Raw genomic sequence first — 12493 nt, forward strand, 5'->3', positions numbered from 1 at the left:
TTTACCACCTCACTCATTACAGAGTTGATTCTTCTTTGATGCTCTCTGGAAGGTTTTGAATCCTCCTCTAGCGAGATCCTGTGCATACACACTGATGGGCTTATACCTTTTAAATCAGAGATGTCGTGTCGTAAGGCAGAAGGGTATCTTCGTAAAACATTCAAGAGTTGGTTTGTATCGTCTTGGTTTAGGGTGGCACTAACTATTACTGGGCGGTTCATTTCTTTATCCAAAAACTCGTATCTCAGGTTCTCGGGAAATTCCTTAAGTTCTTGAGAGGTTGGTGAAAGGTCAGGAGTAAGGGCCAAACGTTCGTTAATGTGAGGTTTCATTTCCTTTAGCTCTTCATCCTTTTCATTCGGGTTTGGAAATGGTTCGATATTAGGTTCTTCTTAATCAAATTCCCTTATGCATTCATCTATGATATTAATCGCGTAACGTGCGTCTCCTATGATTGGTGCCATCAGGAACTTTGAAAGAATAAACTCTAACTTTTCATCTCCTACTTCGAAAGTTAATTTTCCTCTTTTAACATCTATTATGGCCCCGACTGTTGATAAAAATGGTCTACCTAAAAGGATAGGGATATCGTCGCCTTCCTTGATATCCATGACCACAAAGTCTGTCGGGATATAAAGTTGACCGATCCTAACGGGGATGTCTTCTAATATGCATACGGGATACTTAACAGATCTATTGGCTAATTGGAGGGACATCTTAGTCTGTTGTAATTCTCCTAAGTTTAACCTTTTACACACAGCTAAGGGCATTAAACTCACACTAGCGCCTAAGTCTAGGAAAGCTTTGTCGATCACATGACTCTCTAAAATGCAAGGTATAGAAAAACTCCCAGGGTCTTTCTCCTTCTTAGCAAGTTTATTCTCGGAAATAAAGTTGCATTCCAAGGGTTTGGGATCGTCAAGCCTACGCTTGTTGGTTAAGATGTCTTTGAGAAATTTGGCGTAAGATGGAATTTGGGGGATGACTTCGGTGAAAGGAATCTCTACATGAAGCTTCTCTATCACTTTTATAAACTTTTGGTATTGGTTATTGATTTTGGTTTGTTTAAGTCTTTGCGGATATGGGATTGGTGGTTTGTACGGGGGTGGTGGTTTATAAGTTTTATCCTTGGCTTCTTCTTCTTGTTTGGTTTGTTTTTCGGGTTCCACTGGTTCTTCTCCTTGGTTTGTAGGTATATTTTCTTTAGAAGCTTTGGACTCGCTCACTGCTGGGTTATGAGGCCATTCGTAAGCGGTCCCACTTCGTAATGAGATAGTGTTAGCTTTCCCTAGAGGGTTAAGTTGAGGTTGTCCAAGGAATTGTCCTCCAGGTGTAGTTTGCGGGGCTTGGTTTTGTGCTACTTGTGAGATCTGGGTTTCAAGCATCTTGTTGTGAGTGATTATCTGATCAACCTTAGTCCCTAATTGCGTTATTAATTTGTTTACGTGAATGTTCTGGTTTAGGAATTCTTTATTTTACTGAGTCTGGCCTGATATAAAGCTCTCTATGATCTTCTCAAGGTTAGACTTCCGGGGAACAACTTGCATAGATTGATTTGGTTTTGGGGCTTGAAAACCTTGTGGTCTTTGAGGTGCATAGTTTTGGATAGGGTTCTGGTTTTTATAGGAAAAATTCGGGTGATTTTTCCATTTAGGGTTGTAAGTATTAGAAATTGGGTTATCTTGGGCGTAATTCACTTGGTCGGTGTCCAGGTCGTTCAAAAGGTTACACTCCGCCGATTCGTGTCTTTTAGATCCACAGAGTTCACACTCAGTGTGGACTACCGCTGCGGTGTTAGAGTTTGTAGAAATATGTTTGACCTTAAGGGCTAAAGCGTCCATTTTTGCTTGCATCATGTCCATAGACCTTATCTCATGTATTCCACCTTGGGTCTCCTTTTTCTCTATTGATGCTCGTTCAGTTCCCCATTGGTAATGGTTTTGGGCCATATCCTCAATTAGGTCACAAGCTTCAGGGTAAGCTTTGTTCATCAACGCGCCACCAGCGGCAGCGTCGATGCTCATCTTTATGTTATAATGGAGTCCATTGTAGAAGGTATGAACGATCAACCATTGTTCTAGGCCATGGTGTGGACAGACTCTTAACAGCTCTTTATATCTCTCCCAAGCTTCAAAAAGTGATTCTCCTTGGTTTTGAGTAAATTTAGTTATTTGGTTTCGAAGAATAACAGTCTTACTAGGGGGAAAATATCAAGCAAGGAATACTCTCCTAAGGTCCTCCCAGGTAGTTATTGAGTTAGCTGGAAGTGAATCTAACCATGAACATGCTCTATCTCTGAGGGAGAAAGGAAATAATCTTAAACGAATCGCATTAGGTGAAGCACCGTTGGATTTAAAGGTGTCGGCCAATTGGATAAAGACTTTTAAATGTTGATTTGGGTTCTTAGTAGCGAGACCCGTAAATTGGTTCTGTTGCACTAATTGCAGTAAAGATGGTTTTAGTTCGAAATTGTTGGCATGAATGAGGGGGTTTACTATACTAGAACTAGGTTCCTCATCAGAGGGTTGGGCAAATTCCTTAAGAGGTCTCCGGTCGCGATTCTCGGCCATAGCTTTCTTAACTCAGATGAGTAAGAGGCGTGTACGAGTGTAACGTTCGGGTTCCGCTAAAGGATCTACTAAATCTCCGGTACTACGGGATCTACGTATTTACCGGCTAATAATGCCTTAGTCTAGATGGTGTAACAACAGGGTACGAAATTTGATGAAGTTGGTCCCCGACAACGGCGCCAAAAACTTGATCGCTGTATTCGCAAGTGCACGAATTGCGTCAGAGTAATATAAAAGAATACCGATCCCACATAGACCAAATCTTCAATCTATCGATTACTATTGTTACGATGTTTATCTAAGGCGGTACAAATGATATATTGATGTCACAAAATAACAGTAAACAAAGAAAATAATAAATACAGGGCAGATAAAGACAGACTTGAATGTGTTTCACGTCAGTTAAATGATGTTTCGATTGTCTAAATAGAACTATTTATGGGGCAATATTTTCTGCTCTTGAAAAGAATCCATTCAACGGGAATTGTCGCTTCCGCGTATTCAGAACCGAGTTTACCCTTAAATTAAGGCCTTTTATTGTCACTTATAAAAGGTGCGCAGAACGCTAAAGTAGTAAACTTATTTTTAAGAAATAAGACTCGTAAACTTAGTTGAAAAGTGATTTTGATTTGGAAAGTTTACCCAAGGAGTTTCCTGATTTTAAATCTATCAACGCGTCCGAAAACAATTTCAAAAATCGTTTTTCCTTAAAGTGATAAAAATTCCTAGTTAACTAAGCCAGGGTGCTTTCGCACTCCTTGAGTAGTTAAAACTAACCAAGTTTGTTTCAGAAAACTCAAATTAAAAATCAAAACAGCCTTTGAAGCATTTCTACAGATGCAATATCTGAAACATCTCTTTAACCGCGATCCTTACATTCTAACCTTTGAAAGATTTAGCCAGACATGGTAATACAAACAAACACAACGATAATGATCATGATGAAAAGTTGTTTTAGAATGTAAGGCATAAAGAACAAGTAAATCGTGTAAAATAATTAAAACGAGCAATAAAGATAATGGCGAGAAATTTAAATAAAGTAAAGACGATGACAGGAATTAAATAAAGTAAAGCATGACAAGAAATTAAATAAAGTAAAGTGTGGCAAGAAATTAAATAAAGTAAAGCATAGCAAGAAATTAAATAAAGTAAAGCATGACAAGTAAAATAAATAAAAGCGATTAAATTAGAACCTGCTCCAAACGGAGGCTTTAAATCTGGTACAAGGAAAATAAACCTTTGACTTTGAAGATAAAGACGACAACAAAATCAAAGTGCTCCAACTCAATTACACTACGGTGTGATAACCCCTCGATGTGATGGATTACCGCTTTTACAAATGATAATATAGTCTTAGTCTTGTAAACTAAGTTGGATGATTTGGAAATGAACTAGAACGACCTATTTATAGAGGAACTCAGCAGCATGCAAAGACCATGATGCCCTTCAACTTCTACTTAGTGGGAACGTGAAATGCAAAGGTGGCGTCCGCCACCCCTTCATAGAGCCCGCCATGTGTGTGAATGGGGAAGTTCATGGGATCGTGGCGGTTTCCTCCTGGTTAAGGGCTGATGTGTCATGGCTTCTCCTATAGCGGTCGCCATGCATAACGCCATGTGTAAAATATTTGCCGAAAAACCCTAATTTTTGGTCTTTTTGCTTCGTTTCTTCTAAAAAGGGTCCCGAAAGAGCTAAATACCTGAAAACAACATAAAAGAGAGCATAACACAAGTAAAACGATAATAAAGACCTAATAAACATGTGAAATCCGAGTCAAAAACACGGTGTAGTTCAGTGTGATCAAATGTTAGGGAAAATAAGAAAGAAGAAGAAGAAGGTATACCACCAATAAAGCCAATTGAAGAAAAAAATAAAAAAGAGCCTAAACCAATGATTAAGTTACCTTACCTTTAAAGAGTGACAAAGAAGGATCCAAAAGAGAAAGACTTTGAGAAATTTATCACAATGTTCAAAAAGTTAGAGATCATTATGCCTTTCATTGAAGCACTCGAGCAAATGCCCATGTACCAAAAATTCATGAAAGAGGTAATCGCTAAAAAGAGACCAATAGGAGATGGGTCGGTAACCTTTAATGAAAAATGTAGTGCAATATCACTAGGTAGGAGAATCCCAATCAATCATAAGGATCCTGGATCTGTCATAGTCCCATGCACTATAAAAGACATAACTTTCAAGAAGGTATTAATTGATTATGGAGCCAGTGTGGGTCTGATGCCATTGTCAATCTACCAAAGTCTTGGTATTGGAAATGTCAGTGATAAAAGGACAAATCTGAAATTTACAGATCACTCCATAAAGAATACATTTGGGGTAGCGGAAGCCGTACTGGTGACAATAGAGGAATTTAGTTTTCCTGTTGATTTTGTGATCATATATACACCTGAGAAGAGACACCTATCATTCTTGGTTGACCATCCATGAGGACAAGTCGATGCAATTTCGACATAGATCATGGTACACTAACTTTAAAAGTTTATGATGATGAAATAACCTCAAATGTTCTTGAAAATAAGAAGCTAGAGGTAGAAAAAGAAAATCACTACCAAGTAGGCATGATCATGATATATGTAAAAGGTCAAAGTAACATGCCAACATCAGAAAAAGTCCCAAGAAGGCCATTTCAACTGGTATCACCTCCATTAGCAACCCCAAGTGGAAAAACTCCTATTTCCATTCCAAAAGCCATGAGAAAGAAAAGAAAGTGACATCGAGGTAAAGATATGGAAGTTAGAAAGGACTTGTGGCACAAAGGAGTCCATATATCTGAAAAAGACGGTTTCTTAGTTTTGGAAAAGAAGTGCAACAAGGTGTGGAAGCTGAAGTACCCCCCATAACAAGGGGGATGATATGTCAAGCTAATGACGATAAATGAGCGCTACTTTGGAGGCAACCCAAGGAAAGTATTCATAATTTTTATTTTTAGTTTCAATTTTATATTAATTTCTAAGTTTTGTTTGCTTTAAGTGGTTTATTGTCTGATTGTTTACTTTCATATAGTAATATGATAATTGTAGCTTTAGTGGTTGTATGAAAAGTACCTAAACTGAAGGCATGTGTGTCCTCTATGCATGTTAACTCGCCAATTTTTTTATATACTTCTAAATGATCTGATTGGTTTAATTAAGTTGGACAGAAAGTTGAGTAGGTTTACCACAACTGATTGAGAAGCCGCATCGAGCAAGAGGTATTATGGAGGTTGTCAGCTCTACCCAACATGGTAAAAGTAGAAAAAGCCAAACACAATGTACATCATAAGAGAGCATTCAGGTATGTCTTTATAATTCAGAACTTGTGTACGTTCTTTTCTAATTTTGGTTGCATGATTACACATATTGAGGCACGCTTTTTTTCTACCCCTGAGTCGTTCTAGCCATCCTTTTTATTATTATCCATTGTTAACCCCATTTGAGCCTTTACCCATTTGTTTGTTTTAAAAACCACATAATATTAACCCATGGCCCAAACACTACCCCACCATGTTCAGAGTATTCATGTGAGTTGTCATATCCCTGTTCATTCTAAGTTTAGGGTTGTTGTTGGGATAGAAACCTTTAAGTTTGGGGTAGTTGTGCAGCGTTAGTATAAATGAGGGCACATGATAATTGAAAAAAATATATAAGAGAAGAAAAAGAAAAGATGAAAATTTGAAAAATCAAATTGAAATGAATAATAGAAAAATAATCATTACGACACTTGAAAGAAGGAGAAGCCAGTGAATATTGAAAATAAAGAAAAATCCAAAAGTTGAGTCCTCGGTAATAGTTAATCCTAAAGGACGAGTGCAAGAAATAATCCCAACACTAACCCATCAGAATGAGCATGATGAAGATAACAATCATATTGACTTTAAACTTAGCCTACTTTTCCAAAAATATCCCACCTCAACCCTAGCCTGGTTACAACCATAAAGACCTCAAAAAGTGTGTGTGTCGTGCACCTTGACATCAAAAGAGAATTTATTCAAGCATATGGTATGGTATTGTGTACTATGAATTTTGAGTGTAAAATACATTAACACCCGAGATATTTGGTGAGAGTGTGAATTGAGCTGACAAGTGAAGCAATACTTTCAAGTGAAGGTGTGGTCAATCAATCGACCTTGGTAATCCAGCAAAAACCAAAGGTATCAACAAATGAGGGTCATGGAAGATATTAGATGTATGATGGTACATGAAAAGTTTTTATTTCATTTGAGAGTGACATGAGTCTTTGTACTAAAAGTTACTTAAGGACAAGCAACAAACTAAGTTTGGGGTTGTGATCAGTCACCATTTGTGCTATAGTTGTTATCATTTTAACAGGTGAAAGTAAGCAAGTTATTTTCATTTTTCATATAGTTTAAGTGGTTTTTACACCTTCATTTACCGTTAATGTCATTTAATCTTTTCACTGTTGTTCATCAATTTGTTTCCATTTTATGCATTTTATGCTTGAGTTGTGTGTTTTTACTGTTTTCAGGATCAAATAAATATTCAAGAAGTATTTCGGCTAAAAACTATAAAGAATCGCGAAGAATCAGAAAGTATGGCCCAAGGAATAATGGGTTGCTACAGCCACCCGTAGTGCATGATATAGGTCGTAGTAGAGGAGTTGTTGAAACCTTTATTTCAAAGGAAAAGGAACAAAAACAGTGGTCTGCTACGGCCACACGTAGCACCTGCTACTGGTCGTAGCATACATAACCCCATCCCCCAACTTTAGTTGGCAAAACAGAAATAGTGGTCTGTTACGGCCACCCGTAGCACCTGCTACCAGCCATAGCAGACATAACCCCCCAACTTCAGTTGGCAAGACAAAAACCAGTGGCCTGCTACGGCCACCCGTAGCACCTTCTACGGCCATAGCATGCATGCCTGAAGGGAAAAATGGGGAAACCAAATAGATCGGTTGTTCACTATTGGATGGTGAAAGGAGTGATACTGCATATTGTCCTTCACCCACAAATTTAGTGAATGGTGTGATGCATAGTGTTTTCCTTGCCCACGATATCAGGTAGTGGAAATAATATTTGATTTGTACTATGTACTATTTGATCATGCATCCATTTGATCTTATCTTCAAGTTCATTGACTTCTAATGAAAATCGATGAAGCATGAAATGAAGAAACATACAGTTGGATTCAGAAACTTCATAATCCTCAGTCAGAACCTTGATAGTGTCATCAATATGGCTTGAGATCTTCAGTATCTTCAGAATCTTTAGAATCTTCAGACTCTTCAGCCAGAACCTTGATAACCTCAACCTTTGGCTTGAGATCTTAGGAATCTCCAGCTAAGTAACACAATTTCAGAAGCTTTCCATTCTTCAGAAGCTTAACGATCAGAGTCACGTCCAGAAGCATAAACTCAAAGAACATTGTAGTAGCAACATAGAGTATCCTCAAGAGCTTCTCGTGAGTGAATTAACACAAAAGTAGAAAAATCATTACAACAATAACTTTGAATATCTTTTAGAACTTCTCATGATTAGTACAAAAGTGGAATTGGAATATAATGTTCAGAAACTGATGACGTTGCACGTCATATACTCATAATCAAAACTGGTTGTTAAAGCTACACAATAACAAACCATTAGGGTACTAAAATTATTCTCACACAAAAATAACATTGTTATCATCAAAACTCAAGGTATATATGCATGACCAAATCTTGTTCTAACAAGAACAACTTTCAAAAATGCATTTGGGTTTTCCCCCATATCAACTCGTGTATGGTAAAACATGCCATATTCCTGTCAAATTGGAGCATAAAGCATATTGGGCTGTAAAGTTTCTAAATATTAATGAAAGGTTGGTTGGTCGGAAGAGGTTATTGAAATTGTATAAATTGGAAGAAATGTGATTGTCCACATATGAAAATATGTTGATTTATAAGGAAAGGACAAAAAGATATCATGAAAAGAAACTTGTACGGAGGAACTTCCAAGTAGGTTAACAAGTATTACTGTTTAATTCAAGGTTGAGAATATTTTCGGGAAATTTGAATGCCAAAGGGTCAGGACCATTTGTGGTTACCGAGGTTTGTCAAAGCGATGCTATTGAAATTCAAGATTCTTGTGACATGAGAAAATTTAAAGTGAATGGACAACGACTTAAGTATTATTACAAAGGAGAGATTACAAGTGAAAAAAACCTCCATAAAATTGTCAGACCCCAAATTCCTATCGTCAAGCTAATGACGGAAAAAAGTGTTGTATGCGAGGCAACCCATCAATTTTAATCAGTGTTTGTTTTGCAGAATTTACTTTATTTCAATTCAAGACCATCCTCAAGAGGAATTTGCTACTAAAGTGTAACCTTGACATGAAGATCTATGTTGTTTTTAATAAACAAGTTTGTAGTTGTTTTGATTTTTTTTCTTCCAGATTTGCAAGTTTAGCACTTAAAAAACTTGATCATCACAATAACAACTATATAATTGAAGGCAAATGATGAGAAAAGAATCAACATACTTGTACTCAACCTACAAATACCTCATATAGTAAGGTTTGAGCCAAATATTTCCATTATTCACTTTTCTTTCTTTATGAATGTATCCATGCATTATTATTTTATCTGGTTTAATTTATTTATGATTAAGTTATCTGATTTGACCGACACACATTGAGACATTTTTTTGTTTATAACTTTGAGCCTTTTTAAACCACCATGTAGTAATAGGCAATCAATTGCTAACCACTTTGTGTCTAAGGCCTTTCTTTCGGTGACATAGCCATATCAATTAGCCAATTGACTTGAAAAATTAAATATTTTTACCCTCTCTTTGGAGTTAGGTAGAAAATTTAATTTCTTGGTCATATGCAAAAGAATAAGTTTGGGGTTGCTCTTGGAAGTGAGCAAAGTTTTAAGTTTAGGGTTGAGGTACTATAGAAGATGATCCAAAATTAATTATTATTTTTTTGTGAAAAAGGAAGTGGAAAAAGACACTTCTTCAAAAAAATGATATTATAAGAATGACCAGAACTCTCTAGTACCATAAAAAATTAACAAAGAGGTATGATGATAGAAGGAGAATTAGACACCTAACTCCAAAGGTTTAAACCTACTTTCCTCAAAATATCCTACCCAAACATAAGCCAAGTTACAACCTGAAAAAACCTCTAATGTGTGTGTGTGTGTGTTATGATTTCTATGATGAACTATATTAGAAAATGATCAAGCTAAATATAATTGATTTTACTTGTTGATTGAGAGATCACCACATCCATTAAGTGAGTTATAGTGAGTTAAGAGACATGTTGAGTACTCGTCAATGTTGAGGATATTTTCTGAATTCGTTGGATAGAAGTTGGAAGCTAGAATAATGGTCAGGTAAAATAAATATTTAATTTGGTGATGTTCGATTGTTATTGTGTGACTTGTTGTCTGTTGAAATGTGTAGTTCCAAGCGAGTTGCTTGAGGATAAGCAACGATTCAAGTTTTGGGTTGCGATGACAGTCCGTCATTGCATATATTTAGTCGAAGAATTAGAGAAAAACAAGTGAAAGTTTAGCTAAAATGAAGGATAATGACCTAAGAATGAGGAAACAATAGTTAAGTATGAAGATTGTGAACTTAGGGAAAAAATGAGTGAAAAGGGGAGCAAAAACGTGCAACCACTAGAATAATCACACGCAAGATCGCGTCCATGATAGTGATATAAAGGCTGCATCACACGCGCGATGCAAGGTATCACGCACATGATAAGTACTTTTTTGGGGCTTTTTCTGATGTATTCTGGTCCATTCTGACGCCTTTAAAAGGGTATTTTATACGCTTTCATAAGGGTTACAAAATTGGGAGATCAAGGTGCGATTTTAAGAGCACAAGTGGTGATTTTTAAAGCATTTAAAGTCATTAGAGGCTATTACTTTAAGGGATTTCATATGTTATTTTCATCTATCAATTATGGTATTGTTAATTGCATTATGGGTAACTAAGCTCCTTTATGTTAGGTTGTGTTATGATGAACCTATTTCTATATTGTTGGATTCTAAGTTGATTTGACTTTTTTATGAACCTTTTGATCTATAATGTCATTCAATTTCTTTTCATGTGAGATACTCTTTTAATCTGATTTTGGGCACATATGGAATACTGACAATTATTCTATGTGTTATGCCTAAGGCAATTATTGTACTTACGTTGGTTGAATAAGAATAGGATACCCCAAGTAGGGGCATATAGAATTAACATTCCATACACCGTCTAACCCTGCTTACGCTAGCAGACTATGGATAGAAAGCTCCAAGTAGTGGTTAGTGAGTTATTTTGCAAGGGATCAGCTATAACAATTTTGTTAATTCACCGTGGCGTTATAGTGATAAGACCATTCATACAAGGGATCAAACATAAACAATGAAGGAATAAGAATTTCTAGAACACAACCTGTCCGCTTTCGTGATTTAGTTTAATCGTTTATTTACTTTTTGCATTGAAACTCGAAAAAAAAACCCTTTTTACTAGTTTTCTATACATTGCATACATTTTTGTATTGAGGCAGTCCCTTTAGATTCAATCTTTTTATTACTTCGACATTATCGATACACTTGCCGAGAAGTCACCACCTCCATAACCGTCATGATGCCTACCAAGACTAGGAGTGAAGCCACTAGCAAGACTCCTCAAAAGGCAACCACTTAAAGACTGCCTGTTAAGAAGAAGAAGTTGAGGAAGATGGTGCTACCAGCTGTTGATGATGATAAGAAGAAAAAGAGTAAGAGGACAGACAACTTTTGATTAAAAGGACAAAGGTTGTGAAAAAGGATGCTCTGAACATTCCTACAAAAGATGTTCAAAAAGGAGCAAGACTGATTATTACTGCAATATTCAATAAGGCTATGGATAAGCCTTTTTATTACTGAAGTTCTTCAGAAGCTAGTAGAAATTGAGGTTGTAGAAGAAGCTGTGGAAGATGAGGGTCCTTCTATTGTTGGTACTTTTGATATGGCGGAAGAAGTTAATGCTCATATTCATGAGGCCACCAAGGAGGAAGTCCAACCTACTTCAGGTGTCACAGATATTGTGGACACATGTATTCATCTGAATTTTATCTCATATAATTTTTCAAATTCTTCTGATTACCCTTTCGTGACTATATCACCCACATCAACACCACCTTAATCACCAAAAGCCTTATTAGAACACACCCATTCACCATAACATGACTTATCTATGGGTCATGCCACTTCATCCCCTCAACCAACTCTTTAATTAGATACCATTAACATAGATCAAATGCTAAGGGACTTCTCTCAACAAGAAATTATCCATACAACATCTGTTCTAAAGGATTTAACAAACCACTTAGCCGGTGAATTATCTTCTTAACAAACCAGCTAACTTATATTTATGTTTCAGAACAACCATCACCCATCAAAGTTATGCTTGAACCACCCATTGAGGTGTATAATGCTAAGTCCTCTAGCACTAACGCATGTTATGATTATATTTCATCAAACTTAACACCTCTAAACATCATGCATCTTCAAACCATCCCTATGGAAACCAAAACTTTTGTTAACCCTCCCCAACCAAACCTTGTTCAAACTGACTCGAGGCCTTAAGAGGGCCTATATAAAAAATAATGGTTTACATTTGGGAAACTAGACCATAACACTCAATATGCTCTACTCAAAAGTTTATGGATATACATACCATAAAATAATCAGAATGCATATGAGATTGTCTCTATTATATAGATTTAGATTGAAATTCATCACCATGTTTCTAAGTTCTTCCTCGTCCACAATCTAATCTCTTGCCTTGAGCATTAGAGAAACAATCTTGTTACGTCGTCTTCTGACATTTATTTTGGAATGGTAGTATTTCATATTCTAGTCACCATTAGTTATCCATTTACCTATATTTTTTGGTATCACATACACTCTAGATGACCATGGAGCTTTTTATTCAAATACTAT

General features: G+C 36.5%; 1 non-coding gene across 1 annotated transcript; it reads left to right on the forward strand.

The window, feature by feature from the left end:
• Nucleotides 1-2079: 2079 nt before the first annotated feature.
• Nucleotides 2080-2186, forward strand: LOC127090296 (small nucleolar RNA R71). The gene has a single exon (XR_007791820.1). It is a non-coding gene; the product is annotated as a small nucleolar RNA R71 (small nucleolar RNA).
• Nucleotides 2187-12493: the final 10307 nt, after the last annotated feature.

Source organism: Lathyrus oleraceus, chromosome 5, assembly GCF_024323335.1.
Source record: "Lathyrus oleraceus cultivar Zhongwan6 chromosome 5, CAAS_Psat_ZW6_1.0, whole genome shotgun sequence".
NCBI classification, from domain to species: Eukaryota; Viridiplantae; Streptophyta; class Magnoliopsida; order Fabales; family Fabaceae; genus Lathyrus; species Lathyrus oleraceus.